Genomic DNA, 10233 nt, shown 5'->3' with positions numbered 1-10233 from the left:
TACATAAATACTGATAAAACTAAACTAAGTAAAAATAAACTAAAATAGTTCCAGTTTACTATTACAAATTATTAGAAATAAATACGATAAATAAAAATCACTGACATAATTATACATGCCACTATAAGTCAAAGGAAACATCATAGATATCTTACTGATACTGATGATATTTTTGTCTTTCTAAAAGATGCTCCGATAGCTCCTTACTGATCGTGCTTATCCTTTCTAGAACCTACACATGAAAATCATCACGTGCTAAGTATAACTTAGTGTGACAATAATACTTAGGGTGCTTTTGGTTCATGGAATGTAAGATTACCAGTGGGAATAAAAGATTGCCAGGGAATAAGATTACTGGGAATGTTACATTACTGTGTTTGGTTGGTTTGGCAGGAATGTAAGATTACCGTGTTTGGTTGAAGGAATAAAAGATTAATGCAATGTATATTTTACCAAATTGTCCTTGTTCTATATTTTTTAACAAGTGAAATTCTAAATATTTAAATAAAAATTATTTATATAAAAAATTTATTTTTTGATAATATATTACTTTAGTATTTAAATATATAATGTATTATTTTAATTTTAATTAATATAAAATTTTACATAATTTATGTAAAAATATATTAAAATTTTACATCAACATTTAACTAAATGTTTACACTGTGAAAATTCTTCATAGATATTTATAATAATAAAAAGATGTAAATTATTTTTATTATCTAAGATATAATATTTATTATATCTTCTATATATAATAATTTATTTATTTATCTTTTATATTTATACTTAATTCTGCATACTTTATCATTATTATTTATCTCATAAATTTATATTACAAAAACATAATTCAAATAAGAAAATATAACACTAAAAATCATATTGTTTATAATTTTATATTTCACCGTCATTCATTATTATCTTTGCTAATATTTTAATATAATTATTAATACTTAGTCCTAATCTGATTGTACTTAACTCTTGATTACGAAAAGCAAGCAACCCAATAATATAATACAAGAATATATGTTCATTTCTGTATATTTTTTCTTGGATGGGTGCTATCTATAACTTTTTCTTGGATGGGTGCTATAACCAGTTACATGCAAGACCCACCGGAAGTTGTACAAATAAAATATAATGTTGGGCTGTAATGTTCAAGCAGCTGTTCTTTTGGAATCACATGGTAGGAGAATCATCTCAGGCAATCATAAATACAAGAATATATATTCATCCCGAGCTTGCTGAAGCCAAAACACTCCACAACCTTTCCGACCATGCTTCCAGTGGTGTACTCCATCAATATAAAGATGGACAGTGAGAATCCTTAACTGACATGCCATCAAATTCAATCATAATTTCTTACAACAAAATTTATCAACAGGTTGTGAAACACAATTCCAAAAACAAATGCCAGGCTATATGTGTTTTCCACCACCAAAATTAAATGATGTTTTTTCAGATGCTTATACCTTCATAATATTTGAAGTTATGCTGCGGAGTTCATAAAGGCGGCAAATCTCTATGCTCTGTGCAGAACACAAAATTGCATCAACAATAAACTAATTGATAAGCCCCAAAAAAATAGAGGAAAGCAAAATGATAATGGCAAAGATGAGAAGCATAAAAAAAAGGAACCAATGACCTTCAGCGTTATCTGATTATCTTGAACAGGCTGCTTGGACAATAATATCTGTAACAGAACCATCCCATGCTTCATGCATGATATAAGATAAATTGGAGCAATCTGTAGATATTAAAGGGAAAAAAATATAAGGTATATTTAATCAAAGTGCTAGCATTCCAATTAAAAAATATATGTTTTATCCACTGTAATAACAATAATGAGAAATAGCATTAGTTTACTCATTGCTACGAATTATATCCATTGAAGTCGGTTAAGTAGCACTCCATATTTTATTTCTAGCTTATAAATGTAAGCCTAAGCCACACAACGTATAAAACATATGCCAATGAATCTATCCACACAATTTTTGCACTCACTTGCCAAGTTAGTGGATGTGAGGATAGGACTTGAGCATAAATAAGTCGATGAAGCTCCTCTATGCTTATTCCCCCCAAGTTCTGACGCTTTTCATGTAAAAGCATTTCTGCATGGTCACTCCCAGCAGTTAATAACTCCATGGCATGCGCAACCATCCTGATGATAAGAAAAATATAGAGATAGATCTTAATTACTGCAAAGGAAAATCCAATTTTTAATATCATGATAACTTCTCATAGTTTACCGGACCAAACATATTTTGAAACAATAATACCCCAAATAAGGCTCCAAAACTGCAATACTAACAAACAGAAGGATATAAAGATGGAAATATGACAGCTCACCAAGGACCAAATCCTTTTGAGCATTCTGCTAAAACAACCTGAGAGTTAACAAAAGTACAATTTAACTTGAGGATGAGGAACCAAAAAGAGAATTAATTAATATTCTATCCCCATCTGTCACCTCAGTATTTTCCCCAAGAATTCCTATTATAAGCCCCATCAACCTATGTTAACATGTTAACTTGAGGATGGTTTCAATTGAATGCTTTTCTGTGCCAAGCTGTACATGCTTTCTAACCCCTAACAGAAGAAAAGAAATCAAGTGATTATCTCAGAGTCCAGTTAACATGTTAAATGCTACGAGATACATAATACATGGAAGGTACATACCACTGTGAATGGCCGGATGTATAGCAAGTGAGAAATATACAGCTCTATCCAATGGAATGTTGCAGAGCAGAGACTATTAGCATTACCCAGCATTATTTGTAACATACTTCTCAAGCCCTCTCGAGTCTGCTGATGAGCACACTGAAACCAGAATGCACTTGAATCTAGTTTATCTATCTGTCCACGCCATTTCTCTCATGCCTATACTTGAGAAAGACTTGAATTACTTATCTTTGGACGTAGTGGGTTGTGAAACAGAATGAGAGAACACGCGCACTGTAAGAATTTAAGATACCTTCACAAAATCACGCTCGACCTTAAAGCATTCACCCAATTTCCCAGCTTCTTGATCCAATCTCATTCGTGGCATTTTTGAAATGAGAACAGCAACTGCCTCTACAAGTCCATTCTCTGTCTGTTGATGTATAGGAAAAAGAGGCATCAAGTTCATATTTTTCAGTTTCTTATAGCAACAATATCCAGATCTCACTTCACATGGACAAAACAAGTTAATGAAAGTGAGTGGAAGAAAACTTTGACGCATAAAAATGCAAAGTTATGGAAATACTTCAGTTCAAACCAGCAAAAAACAGAACTAACATAACAGAAATTGCTTCTAAGTTACATCATATTTTAGTCAAGTAATTGAACGAAGATTTACACAAACCTATTAACTACAATATAATGGTTCAACAATACCAAAGGTAAATAGAGCTACATCTTTCAGATGCAATGCATAACAATCTCTCTCGTACCAACCTCACGATTGCTGAGTTGATCAAATCGATAAGATCCATGCAAGCGCATCATCTTAACCTGAATGTGAAAATATAAAAATGAATCCAGTCATAGAATGATAGAATTCCACCCAAAATAAGAAAAAAAACCTATCATACTTTCATATTTTTAAGCTATAAACTCATATTCTATTATCAAACACATACCACAATATCCAACCAACCAACAGCTAATGCTGATGAATGATGATATAACTTCCCAGTATTTGGGAATTGGGATCATCTTCCACAACCTACATTGATATGATAAATGCAAAAGAGTACAATCAGTCGAACAACTCAAACTAGAACTGTGTAAGTACAGAAGTTAACTTCATAAGGAAAACTAGAAGGTTAACTATTCAGGACCTGCAAGTTTACAAGGTCTTTTTGAAAATCAACAAGCTTTGAGTGCACTGTTGGGTGTGTTCCCGAGAAAAGGCTATCATAATCCTGCCAAGACACAAATTGCTTATTAGTAAACACTTTTAAACCGAAGTAATGTAAAACTTGATGGATGCAGTAGCAGGAAAAAAAGGTAGGAGATTTACAGCTAACCAATCAACAAGGCATTCAGGTAACCATGAATGAGATAGATTTTCTGCATAAAACATTTCCAATAGCTCCCACGCAGCCTTTAAACTAGTCGGTTCCTCTCCTTTCTGGGGGGAGGGGGAGGGCAATTTGAAACCAAACGAAATTACCATTAGACTAAAGCTTTCTAGCTTAGCCATTAAATTAACATATTTTCTATTCTCCCTGGTTTCTATTCAAAGCAAAAATTCCCACCCAAAAAAGAAGAAATTACATTTATGACTGACTTTGGGTCGTCGATAACCGGAATTGCAGATCTCTGACTACCAAGAAGGGCATTTATGTCTTTGCTGTATTCCATTATGTAATCCCACCTGAACACAATGTTTTTCAGAACAAAAGAAAATAAGTTTCAAATACATTTGATATCAAAATGAAAATTTGAAAATTAATTACCAGTCAGCATTGTAAGGTGAATTCATGGACATTTTCGACAAGCTATAGACTGCATCGTCTTCGACTACTTTTCCTCCTTCATCGTCTTCGACTAAGTCTCCGGGTGGAGGAGAAACGAAAACCGAGATGCTGAGGGAGTTGCCGCGAGACCAAAAGATGGAGAGTCTAGAGATAGGATACTTGAGGCCATGGTGGAGAGGATACACCGCCGCAACTTGGGACTCCGGTGAAATCGGAACTAGAGCGCTGCCCTTAGATGAGGGATAGACATTCTCGGGAATGCAGTAAAAAAATTCTCTGTTGGTATTAATTTTTTCCTGGCATTTGGTTATATAGCCTATCTAAACATGGGTATATTTATCCGGGAAAATAACATTCCTCCCATGAAGTAAATATACCGTGAACCAAACGAGACCTTAAGGTGAGAACAAATAAATAAATTATCGAAATATATAAGATCATTAAAATAAAATAGACTAAATTTTTCAGAACGTTCAAACCAGCTATCTCATGCTGAACTTTATCATAAACCTGAAAAGAATTATATGATAATTTTCACAAGATCATAATAAATCAGATCAGACAGAATAATCAGTTCATAATCCTTTGTAGTCAGACACTTTTCAGAACTTTCTTATTTCATTTTTATAGCCCAAAGTATATTTTAAGAGAATATAAGATACGTGAGTCAGACGAGTGTACGCAATACAGATCTTAGATCATCAAAGTCGGAACAGATAAGCACACACAATGCTATCACATCGGAAATAACAATATGCACACCAAGTGCATTCAGATGAGAATATATATACTAGTGTACACTCTGGTACACCACAGTATATCAAAATCAGAACATATAATCACTCCACCTCATGACATGCTAATTGTACCTATGACTCTCCATATAACATACAGTGGGCTTTTTAGTTCATTTCGTAATCATTTGATAAAATCATATCAGAACCAGAAATATATTTAATTCACCTTCGTGTAATGTGACATGGGCAGTTCATACTCAAAATCATTCATAAAACTTATTAAAAAATATTATGGATATAATTCCATAATCAAAACATAATTCATATTTTTGAAATAAACAAGGTGATGTTGACTTATCGCAAGTCGTCCTCGATCAAAATAATTAAATAAATAAATTGCACTCACCATTGTCTAACTACAAAACTTGTATATAATAATCCTAGTCACGAGCTTTTTCCTTTCCTTTCGAATCGTTCGGATTACTAGATTTAACGTAGTCTGACAATACCAAATTATAACACAAAAATTGTTCGAACTACATATTAATATCGTACCAATATAAACTCATTTTAATATTTGAAAATGTATAAAATAAAATCGATAACTAAATCGATATCAACCAAACTCATAACTCCATTATAACTTCAAACTTATTGAAACACTTATTCAATTCCATAAATAATTATTCCCAATATGATTCTTCAACTTTTACCAATTATAAAATCAAACCACATATTTTAAATTCTTTCTAGAATTCAACTCAACTTTTCCTTTAATTCATAATGGTTCTTCACCATTATGATAATTGTACATTAATTACTAAAATTCCAGCACTTGAATAAAATACCCAAATCAATTCTTCAATATTCAAAACATTATAAATTTCAACCCAAACTTTCCTAAACTTACAATTTTCAACACGTAACTTTATAAATTTGTAATTCAACCTCAACTCAACATTTAATTCAAAATTCAACATACTAATAAATTTTCCAGCATTCAATAATTTACTCAAATAATACTTCTTCATTTAAAAACTTGCAAACAAGTCCCCAAAGTTTTGGAACCTTTCAAATTCCACCATCTAACCATTAAAACGAATTCTTTTAGAATTCTTCTCAACATTTCCAATTTATTCAAAATGGTCTCTTGCCATTTAACTTCAATTCCAAGCACCCAAAAATATACTCAACATTTAAAAACTACTCTTCATCTTCTAATCCATTTCAACTTAAATTCTAAAATTTCCATATTCAAACAACTTGCACTACCTTTAAAGAATCAGTATTCTGTATTGATATACACATTGGAATTTAATTACGTTTCTTCCGTTGAAAACTATACTCGAATAAAAATCTATCCATATAAAGAACTCCTTCTAACTCATTCTGTACAATTTATGGTGAATTTTCAAAGTTGACCAACATAATCTGTTTTGTGCAGAATCTGCTGCCCGTTTTTCTGACCTTTCCTATGTTAAAAACTCATATCTTTTTGTATACACCTTGAAATTGATCACCGTTTGTTTTAAACAAAACTAGATTGATAATATAAGACAATATATAAAAATAACCTCCAAATAATATTTATAGAATTTATGGTAAATTTTCAAACTCACTTTCAGATTCAAAAATCTAAACCGTCTTCATTAATTTGCATCCTTAGGTTCTTCATCAATTCTTACAACACTTCTAATATCAAGAATTGATCTTTAATCATAAAAATTACACTTCCCCTTCATCAATATCTTACCAACTTGAGCATGAAACATGAAGATTTTTATGCCAAATGAAAGAGAATTTCATGTAGGTTATTTTTCCTTAATAACCTAACTTAAAATTCTACTAAAAATAGACCAAAACTTAAAAACAAAGCTTCTCACCATTTAGAATATGAACTCTCGTCCCTGGAGAAGAAGAAGCTGAAAGTGCCAATCTTTCTTGATAATTCTCATAATAGTATTCTTAACACATGGCATAATTTATAATAAAATTGAATTTTTTATTCAATTTAATTAGAAATTCTATTTTTGCCATTAATGAAACTTCAAAACTACAAATTTGTCACTCTATGCCATCATCCCTTACCTCATCATATCCAAAAAATATCTTAATTCTGATTTTCCATGTTTGTCCTTGCAATTTTTGAAAATTGCAATTTAGTCACCTAGTTCCAAAGTTTTGGCTTAACATGGAAAATCGACCTTAATTCCATTGATCCATGTTAAATTTAACTTTTCTAAAATATAGAAATAATATTTCCAACCTTTATCTAGCATCCCTCACAATTTCGTGAAATTCTGATTCGATCCGATTATCCGATTTCAATACCGAAATTTACCTCTTTATAACTTTTAACACAAATCTCGTACCGAAAATCTGATTCTCACAAAAATATTTGTTTTAATTCAAACTATTCATTTACATGCTAAAATATATAACTTTTAAAAATTACAAATTTTAGTCCTTAAATTTTTCGAAGTTTATAATTTAGCCACTAAACTTTCAAAACTTATATTTTAGTCACTAGCCAAAATTTGGGGTATTACAGAATGTATCCGAAAAATCAGGATCGGAAACTTGCGAGAAGCCTTTGGAAACTTGGCGAGCTTTATAACGAGCTATTGTGTCATCCAAATTTTTTTAAGTCAAAATATCCATTTACATCCAACAGCTGGTCGTCCTTCTAGTAACGGAACTAACTCCCAAGTTTTATTTGCTAGTAAAGCATTATACTCATCTTGTTGAAAGTCAGCACCGAATGGAAGCAATATTTGAAAGTTAATGCACTGAATGGTGAAGTCAATTTCAGTGCAAATTTTGTTGACAATTTGGTAATGGGAAAATTGTAAATTTAGTTCCTACACTTTAGGATATTTACAAGATTAGTCCTTAAGCTTCAACTATAAATACCCTAACCCATTTAGCTTTGAAATCATCCCAAATCATTCTAGCTTTCTCCCAATACTAGAGAATTTAGAGAGTTCTCTTGAGAGTTATTTTCTCTTTTTTATCAAGGGAGAATTGTTATTGTTTTCTCCTTATTAGATCGAGAGAAGTTGTAATTCCTATTATCTCATAGTGAAATTCTTCTACTGTTGCCCATGGTTTTTACCCTATATTATTTAGGGGTTTTCCTCGTAAAATTTATGTCTTCTTTATCTTCACTTTTATTTTCTCAAATTATTAGTTGCGATTTTGCTCTATCTAATAGTCGTATTCCGCAACAATTGGTATCAAGAGCCAGATTTGAGTGTGTAATATCTACTTATTGTCTTTGTGGTTTCCACCAAAAGGTGGATCCTCCAACATAAGAAAGTAAGAAGGTATTACCCTTTCTTTAAAGGTTTCAGAGAACTATTCACGATAGTGAAATAGTGGGAGCTATCCCTAATAGAAGCTATGGAAACAAAATTTGATATTGAAAAGTTCATTGGGAGAAATTTCTCATTGTGGAAATTGAAGATGAAGGTCATCCTAAGGAAAGACGGTTGTCTAGCAGCTATCAGTGAAAGGCCGATAGATTTCACAGATGACAACAAATGGATCGAAATGAACGGGAATGTTATGGCAAACTTTCATCTAGCATTAGTAGATGAAGTATTGTCAAGCATCGAGGAGAAGAAGGCAACTAAGGAGATATGGGATCATCTTACCAAACTGTACGAGGCCATATAGTTGCACAATAAAATTTTTCTTAAAAGGAAATTGTACACTCTCCGGATGCGAGAATCTACTTCAGTGACGGGGCACTTAAACACACTGAACACTTTATTTTCTCAGCTTACATCCTTAAGATGTACAATAGGAGAACAAGAACGTGTTGAACTTCTACTTTAAAGTCTACTTGATTTGTATGATCAACTCATCATCAACTTGACAAACAATAATGTCACCAATGTAGTCTTCGTTGACGCTGTAGCTACTGTTCTACAAGAAGAAAATCGGCGCAAGAACAATAAAGACAGACAAGTAAATCTGCAACAAGCAGAAGCGTTGATAACGATGAAAGGGAGATCAACATAATGTGGCCAAAGCAGCAGTCATAAATATGGTAGATCAAAAACTAGAAGAAAGAATAATTTAAAGTGTTACAACTATGGAAAGAAGGGTCACTTAAAGAATGATTGTTGGAGTCTAGGTAAAAACTTCAATCCACAAGGCAATACCGCAAACACTTCAGATGATGGAGATGCTCTATGTTGTGAAGCATCAACCATTGTGGAAGGTAGAATAAGATTTGCAGATATAAGGCTCATTGATTCAGGAGCAACATATCACATGACCTCAAGAAGAGAATGATTTAGGAGGATTTGTGTATAGTTGCAATGATCATGCCTTAGAGATCGTTGGCGTTGGAACCATTAAATTGAAGATGTATGATGGAATAATTAAAGTTGTTCGAGATGTGCGACACATGAAAGGCCTAAAGAAAAATTTATTATCCTATGGATTGTTGGATAATAATGCAAGCAAGATTGAAACACGGAAAGTAATCATGAAAGTGTTCCGTAGAGCGCTTGTGGTGATGAAAGATGAAAAGATAGCAGCATTCTTGTACATACTGAAGGGAGAGACTTTGCTAGAAGTAGAAGCCTCTGTTACCTCATGTAGTTCAGATTCTGCAATGCTATGGCATCAGAAACTTGGACACATGTCAGAACAAGGAATGAAAGTCCTTGTGGAGCAAAAGCTACTTCCAGGCTTAACAAATGTATCACTTACTTTGTGTGAGCATTGCATAACAAGTAAGCAGGATCAGTTAAAATTCAACACATCAAATTCTAGAGGAAAAAGTGTTCTAGAATTGGTTCATTCTAACGTATGGCAAGCACCAGTTATATCCCTCGGTGGAGTAAAATACTTTGTCTCATTTATTGATGACTACACCAGGAGATATTGGGTGTACCCTATTAAGAAGAAGTCAGATGTGTTTTTCACTTTCAAAAACTTCAAAGGACGGGTGGAGCTTGATTCTGGAAATAAGATCAAGTGTTTCAGAACAGATAATGGAAGAAAATACATAAGTG

The 10233-nt window shown here is 32.5% G+C and overlaps 1 pseudogene; it reads right to left on the bottom strand.

Moving 5' to 3' along the window:
* Positions 1–1073: 1073 nt before the first annotated feature.
* On the bottom strand, positions 1074–4830 carry LOC120159296 (annotated as a pseudogene).
* Between the last annotated feature and the right edge of the window lie 5403 nt (positions 4831–10233).

The sequence above is a fragment of the Hibiscus syriacus genome, unplaced genomic scaffold (genome assembly GCF_006381635.1).
Source record: "Hibiscus syriacus cultivar Baekdansim isolate YM2019G1 unplaced genomic scaffold, ASM638163v2 tig00111356_pilon, whole genome shotgun sequence".
Lineage (NCBI taxonomy): Eukaryota > Viridiplantae > Streptophyta > Magnoliopsida > Malvales > Malvaceae > Hibiscus > Hibiscus syriacus.
This window is presented reverse-complemented; position numbering and strand designations above follow the sequence as displayed.